We start from the raw sequence: 13,559 nt of genomic DNA on the forward strand, positions 1-13,559 counted from the left end.
GTCCAGTCGTTTTTGAGTTATGTTAATCACACGAATGAACATTACATTTTTATTTATATAGATTTTCAAGTTCCATTTTTTTCAAACAATAAGTAAAGAAGGTTCTGGGTTGTTGTAGGTTTTTTTCTGGGCTAATGGAAGGTTCTGTTCCATTATCTGGGCGGAGGCCAAAAGGGGACACTAGACAGAGAAGGATAGTCTATGGGGAGGGGGGTATTTGAAGAAATAAAAGCATTTCCCCCTGTTTTTCTGATATATCCCCCCCCCCCCATGTCGCCATCATGGAAATAGCCCTCGTTGATGAAATGGGAAGTGGGGAGGGGTGATAACCAGTGAAAACTGGGAAAATGGTTTTCCTCCTTCAACTCCACCTAAGTCCTAAAATGGACTATCTGTCTAGGCCCCTCTGTCTAGGCCCTCTTTTGGCCTCCGTCTTGGAAATGGAGGTAAAAGGTAAAGGTTTTCCCCTGACATTAAATCCAGTCGTGTCTGACTCTGGGGGTTGGTGCTCATCTCCATTTCTAAGACGAAGAGTTGTCCATAGACATCTCCAAGGTCGCTTCTGGTTGCTTCTGGAGTGAGAGAATCAGCCATCTACAAAGACGTTGCCCAGGGGACGCCCGGATGTCTTGCAATCCTGCGAGGAGGCTTCTCTCATGTCCCCAATTTATTAAAATGTAATACAATTGTCTGGTTGACTGACACAATAAAAACCTCCAAGGTCATGTGGCTGGCATGATTGCTTGGAGCGCCATTACCTTCCCGCCGGAGTGGTACCCTATTGATTTACTCACATTTGCATGTTTTCAAACTGCTAGGTTGGCAGAAGCTGGGGCTAACAGCGGGAGCTCACACTGCTCCCTGGATTCAAACCTGTGATCTTTTGGTCAGCAAGTTCAGCAGCTCAGCGCTTTAACTCACTGCGCCACCGGGGGCTCCACCTGGGTAATGGGACAGTACCGAAAAGAGAAACAAAACAAAAAAAGAGGATTTGTGGAGTTCTTGTTTCTAAATTAGGTCTTTACAAAGGTTGTCTAATATTACCATATGTCACCGAGGGAGAGCGACGGGTTTGGGGGATAAGAGAAGCCTTGTATTTGTTACAATTATTACATCTCTTTCTTCATCTCAGTTACTATTACACACACTGTCTAAAGCAGTGGTTCTCAACCTTCCTCATGCTGCGACCACTTAATACAGTTCCTCATGTGATGGTGACCCCCAACCATAAAATTATTTTCCTTCCTACTTCATAACTGTCATTTTGCTACTGTTATGAATCTTCATGTAAATATCTGATACACAAGGTGTATTTTCATTCACTGGACCAAATTTGACACAAATACCCGATACGCCCACATTTGAATACTGGTGGGGTTGGGCGGTTGATTTTGTCATTTGGGAGTTGTAGTTGCTGGGATTTATAGTTCACTTGCAATCAAAGAGCATTCTGAACTCCACCAGCGATGGAATTGGGCCAAACTTGGCACACAGAATTCCCATGACCAACAGAAAATACTGGAAGGGTTTGGTGGGCATTGACCTTGAGTTTTGGAGTTGTAGTTTGCCTACATTCAGAGAGCACTGTGGACTCAAACAATGATGGATCTGGACTAAACTAGTTGGCAAGAATACTCAGTATGCCTAAATGTGAACACTTGTGGACTTCGGGGAAAATAGACCTTGACATTTGGGAGTTGTAGGTGCTGGGATTTATAGTTCACTTACAATCAAAGAGCATTCTGAACTCCACCAATGATGGAATTGAACCAAACTTGGCACACAGTTCTCCCATGACCAACAGAAAACACTGTGTTTTCTGGTGGTCTTTAGTGACCCCTCTGACACTCCTGGGTGATCCCTCCAGGGGTCCCGATCCCCAGGTTGAGAACCACTGGTCTAAAGTATTCAAAATTCCATATAACGTCAATAACAAAATGGAGCGTAATCTTGAAATCTGACATTAAAGCTGGTAGTCATTTTTTCTTATGTTGTCCCATGTTCTTCCTGCCTTCTCTTCCAGATCTTTACAGTAAGGGTTCCTCTTAATTATTCTTATTAGTTTATGTATTTAATATGTTATCGAAGGCTTTCATGGCCAAAATCACTGGGTTGCTGTAAGTTTTCCGGGCTGTATGGCCATGTCCCAGAAACATTCTCTCCTGACGTTTTGCCCACATTTATGGCAGGCACCCTCAGAGGTTGTGAGGTCTGCTGGAAACAAGGCAAGTGAGGTTTATATATCTCTGGAATGTCCAGGGTGGGAGAAAGAACTCTTCTCTGCTTATGGCAAGTGTGAATGTTGCAATTGGCTACCTTGTTTAGCATTGAATGGCCTTGCAGCTTCAAAATCTGGCTGCTTCTTGCCGGGGAAATCCTTTGTTGGAAGGTGTTAGTTGGCCCTTATTTACTGTCCTGATTTTAGAGTTTTTCAACACTGGTAGCCAGATTCTGTTCATTTTCATGGTTTCCCCCTTTCTGTTGAAATTGTCCACATTCTCGTGGATTTCAGTTACTCCTCTGTGTAGTCTGACGTGGTGGTCCAGTATTTCTGTGTTCTCAAATAATATGCCGTGTCCAGGGACATCACAATAGAAAATGAATCCACTTTGAATCCGGTTGCTGACTCTTGCAGAATTCTGGGGTTTGTAGTTTAGGGAGGGGCCGGATTTAAAGTGGATTCATTCTCGAGTGCCGTGGTTCTCACCCTTCCTTAGGTGTTTATTAATTAAATGATTAATGGGCCGTTGTGGCGCAATGGGTTAAACCAGTGGTTCTCAACTTTCCTAATGCAGTGACCCCTTATTACAGTTCTTCACGTTGTGGTGACCCCCAACCATAAAGTTATTTTTGTTGTTACTTCATAATTGTAATTTTTCTACTGTTATGAATTGTAATGTAAATATCTGATGTGCGGGATGTATTTTCATTCACTGGACCAAAATTGGCACAAATACACAATACGCACAAATTTGAATACTGGTGGGGTTGTGGGGAATTGGTTTTGTAATTTGGGAGTTGTAGTTCCTGGGATTTATAGTTAACTACAATGAAAGAGCATTTTGAACTCCACCAATGATGGAATTGAATCAAACGTGGAACACAGAACTCTCATGACCAACAGAAAATACTGGAAGAGTTTGTTGGGCACTTTCTAGTGAAGAAAGTGGGATGATGGTCACATTGGGAGTCAAGGCTCTTCTGGACTCTTGGACCAGTTCGTAGACACGCTTCTGGAATAAGCTTCGTGTGTTCCAAGTAGACTGGAACGTACTTAGTCCTAATCTCTTTTTATACTGGTTTTAAACCACTTCATTGGATGTGTTGCAATAGCAGATTCCCAGATTAGTTTAGTGTTTACACCTTATTTTATTTTTCTGGTTATTTAATATTTAATGTTTATTTTACTTAAGTGATATTAGTCTACTGTTCTAATGTAGCACAAATCCTATGTAAAATCATACTACGTATTTTTGTTATTAATTTTGAAATCTTAAATATATACAGAAAGCCTTGAGTTTTGGAGTTGTAGTTCACCTACATCCAGAGAGTACTGTGAATTCAAACAATGATGGATCTGGACCAAACTTGGCACGGATAATCAATATAACCAAAAGTGAACACTGGTGCAGTTTGGGGGAAAAAGACCTTGACATTTGGGAGTTGTAGTTGCTGGGATGTACAGCAAGTTGTTGCTGGGACCTACAGTCAAGGGGCATTCTGAACCCCACCAACGATAGAATTGGGCCAAACTTCCCACACGGAACCCCCATAACCAACAGAAATCCTCCCTCAGGGATTCCAACCCCCAGGTTGAGAAACAGTGCTCTAGTGTGATGAAGTAGCCAGTTGGTTCATCAAGTGCTTTGCTATGGCTGACTTCTCTAGTTGAATAAGTCTGTAGTCCCTTTCATGTTCCTCGATTCATGCCTGGGCAATGCTGCGTTTGGTGGTCCCACAGCTGCATGGTATACGGTAGACTCTTGCAGAGGTGAGAGGATCCCTCTTGTCCTTTGCTGAACATAGCATTTGTTGGATTTTCTTTGTGGGTCTGTCGATAGTTTGTAGGTTGTGTTTGTTCATCAGCTTTTCCTTTGTGGTCAGTGGTTCCCTTGATGTATGGCAAGAACACTTTTCCTCTGGGTGCATCTTGGTCTTTACTCGCGTGGCTTGTTGTTGGTCTTGTAGCTTTTCTGATCTCTGTGGTGGAGTAGAGATTGGCCTGTAGAGCCCAGTTTAGGTGGTTCAGTTCACGTTGGAGGTGGTGAGATTTGCAGATTTAATAATGCTATCAGTTCAATATATGAGATTTAAAAGGCCAAAATTTCAATGGCAGTTTTCCTTCATTTTCTTTTTCTATGGTGAATTGGATGTTTGTGTGGATGCTGTTTTGTGGCTGTTTCAAGGGCTTGTTTTTCGAAGTGTTCCATGTAGAATTTTTCTACGACCAGGATGAGAGTTCTCCCCATGGCTAATCCATCTTTCGGTTCATAGAATTCATTGTCCCACCGGAAGTAGCCATGTTTCTATGAACAGAAAAACCGGTCTGTGATTTTTAAGGCCCAGGGGATCGAGGGAGGGCTTTTCCAGCAGAGTTTAAGTTGTATATGTACCGAATTTCCCCAGAAAGATGACTGGGTCTGATATTAATTTTTGCTCCAAAAGACACATTAGACTTATTTGCAGGGGGTGTCTTGTTTTCTCATGCACAAAAATCTACACTTATTCAAATCTAGCCATTTCATCTTCTGTTACGTTGTCATAATATAATGTCAATATAATTATTTATAAATATTTAATTATATATTAAATTTAATATTTTAGCATGCATCATGTCTGTCTTGCATTGTAGTTCATGTATTACCAGTAAATGCCTCAATCTGGCTGACGATCTTAACTGGGACTTATTATGGGGATAGTTCTTATTTACAAGGATCATGAAATATCATATTAGGGCTTCTTTTTTTAATATATGTTTTATTTATTTTCAATAAATACAATAATAAAAACAAAACTTGTGGGGGATATGTCCTGGGGTAATGGGGAGGGGATCATCGGGTAAGTCTCGGGGATCTAATAGGAGGGGGCAGAGTATAGAAAGGGGGGGGGGGGTTATACTAGGGCTTATTTTATGGTTATGCTTTATTATATATAGCTTTTGGGTGATGCTGAAATTTGTGTGAGTCTTAAAACTGATGGCATCTTAGAATATTTTATGTGAGAGAGGCCTATAGTTTGGGCCAGTGATTCCCAAGCCTTTTCGGTCATGGACCCCCCTCCCCCCCCCCTTTTTTTTTATGTCAGGAGCAACTTGAGAAACTGCAAGTCACTTCTGGTTTGAGAGAATTGGCCATCTGCAAGGATGTTGCCCAGGGGACACCCGGATGTTTTGATGTTTTACGATCCTTGTGGGAGGCTTATCTCATGTCCCCACATGAGGAGCTGGAGCTGACAGAGGGAGCTCATCCGTGCACTCCCCAGATTCGAACCTCTGACCTGTCCGTCTTCAGTCCTGCTGGCGCAAGGGTTTAACCCATTTGCGCCACCGGGGGCTCCTATGGAACCCTTTAGAAGACATTTATTTCCTGCAAAACCCTTAACTTTTGCTGTATTTTTTAAACCAAGCATTGGGATTCCACAAAGTTCTTCCTTTTTTCTATTCCTATTGCCTGAGTTTTCTGTATAATTCAATAGGTATGGACATGAAGAGAAAATATTTAGAATGTAACCACAAACCATCGTTTTAGTTTTGAATGAAGGCTTGATGTCTGACAGCTGAGGACATAAATCAAGGGTGGTATTCAACTGCCAAACCGTGTTTGGTGGAAGCATAAGCAAAAAAAGGATTTGGAGATCACCTGCGTTCCCCCTTCCTTCTCATTAGAGACAATCCAATATTTAGTTGGGTGTAGATTGATTTTAAAATCCCTTTCAAATATGATTTTAAGATTTATTTATTTTTGTAGAACCCCTATGGTTCCATGCAACAGTTTGGGAGCCAGTGTGAGTCTAGGCATTAATTAAGAGCTTGTGGGAGGGGCTTAGCAGTGGGAGGGGCATGAGGGAGGGGCCTCAGGGAAGGAGGGGCATGTATGCAGATTAGGTTGCAGAAGTGGATTGTGAGGGGAGAGGGAATTTGCAAATGGTTGCTGATTGGGTGATCTGAATGTGAGTGTGGAAAGGGCCAGCCAGTTCCCAGCCACATGCAAATCCCTCTCCTCCTCCCAATCCCAAACTGCCACTCAGTCTGCATGCAGACCCCAGTTGCTAGTGCTCTTCCTCTCCCTTCCTCCCTCCCAGTGGCAGCCAGTTCCAAGGGTCAATCCCTTGCTAGAGTCCCTCGGAATGGAAAAGAGGGATGCCCTCATGGTGCCCTGTGGACTTCCTGGACCATCAGCCTGGTCCCTGTTGGAGGGAGGGAGGGAGTGGATGGGGGGTTTGCAGGACCCCTGGATGGGGTGGGCTGCCCCAGTCTCTCACACTTTGTGGCCTTCTCTTGCCCCTTTCAGCTCTTCGGAGCCACAAGGAACCCGTGCGGAGGAGCCCTCTCTCCGGACATGCTTCATCCAAGTACTGCCAGCATTTGAGGTAAGGAAGGCGGCCTCTTAGAAATACAGGTAGTTCCCAAGTTACAAACAAAATAGGTTCCGTAGATGTGGGAACATTTTTTTTTTAAAAAAAATATTTTTTATTATATGCACACAAAGAAAACAATCATTTTATTAGATTTACATTGAAAGTGGGAGAACATTAAGATTATAGAAAAGTAGGAAAACATTTAAGAGGAGATAGAAATGGACTTGGAAAAAAAAACGTAAAAAACACTAAAAAATAAAAAAATAGAAAAAAAATTGGAAAAAAGAAAAAAGTCTTTGACTTCCATTCTGTGTCTTTGCCAATATTATGTAATTACTGTATATACTCGAGTATAAGCCTAGTTTTTCAGTCCTTTTTTTAGGCTAAAAAAGTCTCCTCCGGCTTATACTCGAGTCAATGTTATTTATTATCTTACTTTGTTATTGTTATTATTATTACATTTATTATTTTATTGTTGTTATAATTACATTTATTATTTTACTCATATTACTGTTATTACATTCCATTATTTTACTCTATTATTATTATTATTATTCTCTATTTATTATTATTGGAGGACATGTAAGCATATTTACATTGAAGAAGGTTAGAATAATGGTTTAATTCTTATTTCTTCTTGTCTTGCAAGCCATCTGCCCAGTTTGTTAGCATTTTCAAAATGAGATTGTTTAAGGAACTTCAATTGCTTTGCTTGGGATTCTAATTCTAAATGATGTTTTTTCTGGTTCAGTTCTCGTAGCACCTTTACTAATAAGCGGTTTGTTAGATCCCTCTTAAGGTCCTTTCCCTTTAATTGTATTTGTCTTTCAATCTACTTTATTTTCTTATTTTTCTGTTTATTATTTCTTGCATTATGTTGTATGAAATGCCCACGTAGGACTGCTTTGAACGTGTCCCATACTATTTGGAGCTTCACTTCATTTGTATCATTCAGTTTTATATATCCCTGGGTTATTTCCTTATATTTCTTAATATCCTCCCCCTTTTTTAAAATAAATTCTCATTCAATCTGGTTAAGATATTTATTTCATCAATCCTAGTGGATAAACTTTTTGTGGACCAAACCATGTCGATCCTTGACCTATGTTTTGTACCTATGAGAACAGAAAGTAAAGTCTTGTTTTTCCCCATTCCTAGACCTCCATACATCTTCCAAGTCCATTTCTTCTTTTAGTGATATCAATTTTATTTATTTATTTATTTTATTTACTTTGCTTGTATACCGCAGTTTCTCAGCCCGTAGGCGACTCAACGCGGTTCACAACAAGAGCAAAAAGACAATCATAACAATATACACTTTAAAAACCATTAAGAGCCTAATATACAAAGTAATGACACATCAATAACAACACATTAACGTCTCGTAACTAGAATCATGATCCAATTCGTCGTCCATAATTCCGTTCGTATATATATCGTATTCATTGCACTGTTTATCCGAATGCCTGTTCAAACAGCCAGGTTTTTAGTTTTCTTCGAAATACCATTAACGAAGGAGCTGATCTAATGTCCATGGGAAGGGCGTTCCACAGCCGAGGGGCCACCACAGAGAAGGCCCTGTCCCTCGTCCCCGCCAGCCGTGCTTGTGATGCAGGCGGGATCGAGAGCAGGGGCTCCTCAGAAGATCTTAGAGTCCTGGTGGGTTCATAGGCAGAGATACGTTCGGATAGGTAGCTTGGGCCCGAACCATTTAGGGCTTTATAGGCCAACGCCAGCACTTTGAATTGAGCCCGGTAGCAAATCGGCAGCCAGTGGAGCTGGTGCAGCAGAGGAGTTGTATGCTCCCTGCGCTCCGCTCCTGTTAGTATCATGGCTGCCGAGCGTTGGACTAGTTGGAGCTTCCGAGCCGTCTTCAAATGCAACCCCACGTAGAGAGCGTTGCAGTAGTCTAGACGGGATGTAACCAGAGCGTGGACTACCGTGGCCAAGTCAGACTTCCCAAGGTACAGGCGCAGCTGGCGCACAATTTTGGGGGCAAAGTGCTGCTACCTTCTTTGGATTTTTTTCTTGATTTATTACTTTTATCCCATGAGCTGTTCAAGACTCCATTAAAGTCTCCCAATAACAATAATTCATCATATTTAATGTGGGAACATTTTTAAAGTTTTACTCCTATCTGTCTGTCTGTCTGTCTGTCTATCTATCTATTTATCTATCTATCTATCTATCTATCTATCTATCTAAGTACCTATCTATCTAAACAAAACGATTTGTATTGATCAGCCGATTCATCAAAACACACGATGTAAACACAGCATACAGTATACATCTAGTCTGAGTAAAAATAGAAATATACAAGTACAGAGGGAAAAAGTGGGGGTGGCCGACTTGCAACCTAATATACCTTAATCTTAAGTATATACATCAAATGATTGATTGAATGAAATGAAATGGAAAGATACAGAATGTGGGACACCTGGCTTGAGAGCAGTGAATGTGAAAAAGATATTTGGGTCCTCGTGGACAAAAAGTTAAACATAAGCCAACAATATGATGTGGCAGCAAAAAAAACCCAATGGGATTTTGGCCTGCATCAATAGGAATCTAGTGTCTAGATCTAGGGAAGTCATGCTACCCATGCTCTATTCCGCCTTGATTAGACCACACCTGGAATAGTGTGTCCAATTCTGGCCACCACAATTGAAGAGAGACATTGACAAGCTGGAATATGTCCAGAGGAGGGCGACTAAAATGATCAAGGGTCTGGAGAACAAGCCCTATGAGGAGCGGCTTAAAGAGCTGGACATGTTTAGTCTGAAGAAGAGAAGGCTGAGAGGAGACATGATAGCCATGTATAAATATGTGAGAGGAAGACATAGGAGGAGGGAGCAAGCTTGTTTTCTACTGTCCTGGAGACTAAGATGCTGAACAATGGCTTCAAAATACAAGAAAGGAGATTCCACCTGAACATTAGGAAGAACTTCCTGACTGTGAGAGCCGTTCAGCAGTGGAACTCTCTGCCCCAGAGTGTGGTGGAGGCTTATAAACAGAGGCTGGATGGCCATCTGTTGAGGGTGCTTTGAACGTCATTGTCCTGCTTCTTGGAAGGAGGTTGGACTGGATGGCCCACGAGGTCTCTTCCAACTCTCTGATTCTATTTGATTTTAACTATATTTGAACTTCTGAATTGTATTTTTGTATGCTGTAAACTGCCTTGGGTCCGCTTGCGGAAAAAGGCCGGGTAGAAATATATTAAATAAATAGATAAATAAATAATTACATGGCTGATTCATGAAATTAAAAGAAAAATCTCATGAAAGAGGGACCAAAAGGAACATAAGAGAGTTAAAAGGTGGGCCAATATTAAGCAAATGGATTTCAAGCGGGAGAACTATAGGGTACTAGACTTGGGCAATAAAGCTGAAATGCCTAGCTATGGGATGGGTGACCTCTGACTTGACAACAGTACATATGAAACGGAATTAGTTGTCTTAATAGGCCACAAAGTGAACATGAGTCAAGAGTATATTGCAGCAGCTTTCCAAGTCCAGGTTGTTCTAGGCTGCATCAATGGAAGCCCAGTGTTGAGATGGAGGGACGTCCTAGTCCCACTCCCTTCTGCTTTGGTCAGACCTCTTCACCTGGAATAACCCTGTGTCTAGTTATGGGCAAAGCCATTGAAGAAGTGGATTGCTTGGAGTTTTCCGGACTGTATGGCCATGTTCCAGAAGCATTCTCTCATGACGTTTTGCCCACATCTGTGGCAAGCATCCTCAGAGATTGTGAGGTCTGTTAGAAACAAGGCAAGTGGTTTATATGTCCGTGAAATGTCTCGTGTGGGAGAAAGAACTCTTGTCTGTTTGAGGCAAGCGTGAATGTTGAAAATGATCACCTCGATTAGCATTGAATAACCTTGCAGCTCAAGGCTTGGCTGTTTCCTGCCTGGGGGGAATCCTTTGTTGGGAGGTGCTTAGCTGGCCCTCATTGTTTCCTGTCTGGAATTCCCCTGTTTTTTTAGCGTTATTCTTTACTTACTGTCCTGATTTTACAGTTTTTAAAATACTGGTAGCCAGATATTGTTCGTTTTCATGGTTCCTTCCTTTCTGTTGAAATTGTCCTCATGCTTGTGGATTTCAACTGCTTCCCTGTGTAGTCTGACATGGTGGTTGTTAGAGTGGTCCAGCATTTCTGTGTTCTCAAATAATATGCTGTGCACAGGTTGGTTCTGCGGGTGCTCTGCTGATGTCTTGGGTTGAATGAGTCTGCAGTGCCTTTCATGTTCCTTGATTTGTGTCTGGGCAAGGCTGCGTTTGGTGGTCTCTATGTAGACTTGTCCACAGCTGCATGGTATACAGCAGCTCCTGCAGAGGTGAGAGGAAGCCAACCCCCTTCTGCCACTCAGACCACTTTCTATGAGGCCTGTAAACCATGAATTCCTATGAAGAGCAGCTCAGGAAATAGGGTATGTTTATCTTGGAGAAAAGAAAGCCGAGAGGGATATGAGAGCCATGTTTACCTATCAGAAGGGGGCTGGACTAGATGGCCTTTGGGGGTATCTGTTAACTCTATGATTCTATGAATGTGTGAATCTATGCTCCAGCAGCAGCTGTAGCCACAGAAATCAAATTTGCCTCCTACCCAATGGGACACCCTTCCAAATATTTAAACATGGCCCTCATGTCCCCTCTCTGCCTTTGCCTTTCCAAGACAAATTTTCCTGGCTTTCTCAGCCACTCCTTAGAGGGAGTCATAATTGCCAGACCTTTCACATTTTGGGTCATCCTTCTCTGGACAGAATCCAGTTCGTCCATATCTTTCCTGACCTTTGGTGCCAAGAACTGGACATAGTCTTATTCCAGGCAAGGTCTGACTAGAGCAGAACAGATGCCCTCCTCTGGAGGGAGACAAAGCGTTATGAAGAGGAGATGTGTTGTGGGTCAAGTGTCCCATGGGGACTGTGACTCTCAGCAGAAGATGGCCACCATTTCCCCTTGGGTTCCTCTTTATCGTTTGCTCCCTGTCTCTCACAGAAGGTGGGCCAAGGCAGTGGTCGGCATTCAAGAAATTAGGGCTATTCTGTTTTGGTCCCCAGATGGGCCTTCTCTGAAGAGGGGAGGGAATTCTGGAGTCCTCAGGAGCAAATCCCAGCAGCCTCTGGCAGCATGGTCAATGGGGAGGAATGTTGGGGGTGGGAGTCGAGCACCGTCTGGGGATTCCAGCCCTGAGAGAAAGAATGGGATGGAAGGAGAGAGATTGTGGCAGAAGGAAAAGCCCTTCTTCGGTAAAGTCTTGAGACCCCCTTCCTTTCTCTGCAGTTTCTGGGGAGAGAGGACCCCCCCTTGGAGTCTAGCAGCCTGGTGGCCATCTGCGAGACTTCAGAGAGGTACCTCCTGTCCATGTTTTTGGGGAGAGGACATGCAGGGGTCTGGGGGGTTGGGGCCCGGAGATCTGGAGGGGGCCGTCTCAGGACGTTGCCTTCTTCCCATGGGCTGGCAAGATCCTTGGGATGGGGCTTGCCTCTCTTGGGGGGAATAGAAGGGAGAAGCTGAGTTCCTCTTCTGCCCCTTGCCTTTCTAGCAGCTTCATATCGGAGAGAATCCCAACTCCTCCACAGAAAGAACTATCCAGGGAGTTGGTGAGTGAAAGAAAGAGGCCGGAAAATGGGGAGATTGCCTCTCTTCGTCCTTTGGGAAATGGATTCGGGCTCAAGGCCATCCCAAGACCCCTTGAGTTCTAGGTGGCCCTTTGCTGAAGAGGCCTCCTACAGTGCTCAACTGTTGTTGGAGTGCAAGTCCCAACAGCCCCAGGCAGTGTGTCACTGGGGAGGAAGGCTGGGGGTTTCAGTCCAATTCTCTCTGGGAGAAAGGGGAGGGGGCTTGGCAAATAGCACAGCCCTCAATTCCCCCTTCTTCCCACTCAACAGGGCTCCAAAGAAGTTGGTGTTCCTTCGGAGCTGTTCGTGCAGGAGGGGGCGGCCCAGGACCTCGAGAATGAGAGGTACATCCCTTCCCAGGTTCAGGGCCACAAGGCAGGCAGTCATCCCCTCCCTCCCTCCCTCCCTCCCTCAATTGAGGCCATGGGGGCCTCAGCCTGCAGCCTTATTCTAGGGGGCTTGGTGCGGGGGGGGGGGTTCCAGCTGAGAGAGGGGAGAATGTCTTCTGATCTTGCCTTGTTGTCTCTCTCTCTCCTTGCAGTGTCGATGAGCCCCCTGAGAAGACATCAAGGGTAAGGAAGGGAAGGGAGCAGAAAAAAAGGGGGGGGTTCCTTCCTCTGCATCCCCCTCCTTTTTTCCTCTCCCTGCCCCTCCTTTAAGCTTCTTCCTCCTACTCTAGTCTTCCTCCCCTGAGCTGTCTTCCCATTCCTTCCCCTTTGCCCCTATTTCACTTCTCTATCTATTGTCTTTGACAGGACCCCGAAGAGGCAACACTTCTGGATGTCCCCAGCCTGGAGGATGAGGTGTGGGACCCTCTCCCCAGTTCAAGCAGGTGCGTTCCTCTATGCCGGGAGGGATGACCATTGCACCCCTCCTTGTCCTCAGTCCCTGGCCTACCAGGCCTCACCTCCTTATGCCTCCTTATGCCTCTCTTCCAGCTCCCTGGGCCACGAGGAAGGGGAAGATCTGGCCCTGAAGCCTCGGAGATGGTCCTCCATGGACCTAGAGCAGGTAAGGCCCAGAGTTCCCCCCACAAGGCCTGGGACCACCACCGAGGAGGCATCGCCCACCGCCTTCCTCAGGACGCAGAGAGGGACCTCCTGCATAGACCCTCCAGGTGGCAGGTGTGGCCTAGAGATGTCCGGCTTTCAGGTAGACTTCTCTTTAGCCACAGGAAAGGTATGTTGGGACCCCAATGCCCCATGCCTCCCAACAGGTATCCTACACAATCAGCATCCCTCTCCTTCCACTTTTGGTCCCAGGAGACTTTCCATGTCTCCTGAGTGCCACTGTTTCCCTTCTTTCTTTCCTTACAGGCGCAAGAACACCTGCACCGTCTGTGCCAGCTCCTCTGCAGTCCCTCCTCTGC

General features: G+C 44.3%; 1 long non-coding RNA gene across 1 annotated transcript; it reads left to right on the forward strand.

Moving 5' to 3' along the window:
* Nucleotides 1-11,864: 11,864 nt before the first annotated feature.
* LOC137097255 (uncharacterized) lies at nt 11,865-12,763 on the forward strand. Its single transcript, XR_010910088.1, has 4 exons — nt 11,865-11,920; nt 12,115-12,172; nt 12,461-12,534; nt 12,732-12,763. It is a non-coding gene; the product is annotated as an uncharacterized lncRNA (long non-coding RNA).
* Nucleotides 12,764-13,559: the final 796 nt, after the last annotated feature.

This window comes from Anolis sagrei, chromosome 6 (genome assembly GCF_037176765.1).
Source record: "Anolis sagrei isolate rAnoSag1 chromosome 6, rAnoSag1.mat, whole genome shotgun sequence".
Taxonomy (NCBI): Eukaryota; Metazoa; Chordata; class Lepidosauria; order Squamata; family Dactyloidae; genus Anolis; species Anolis sagrei.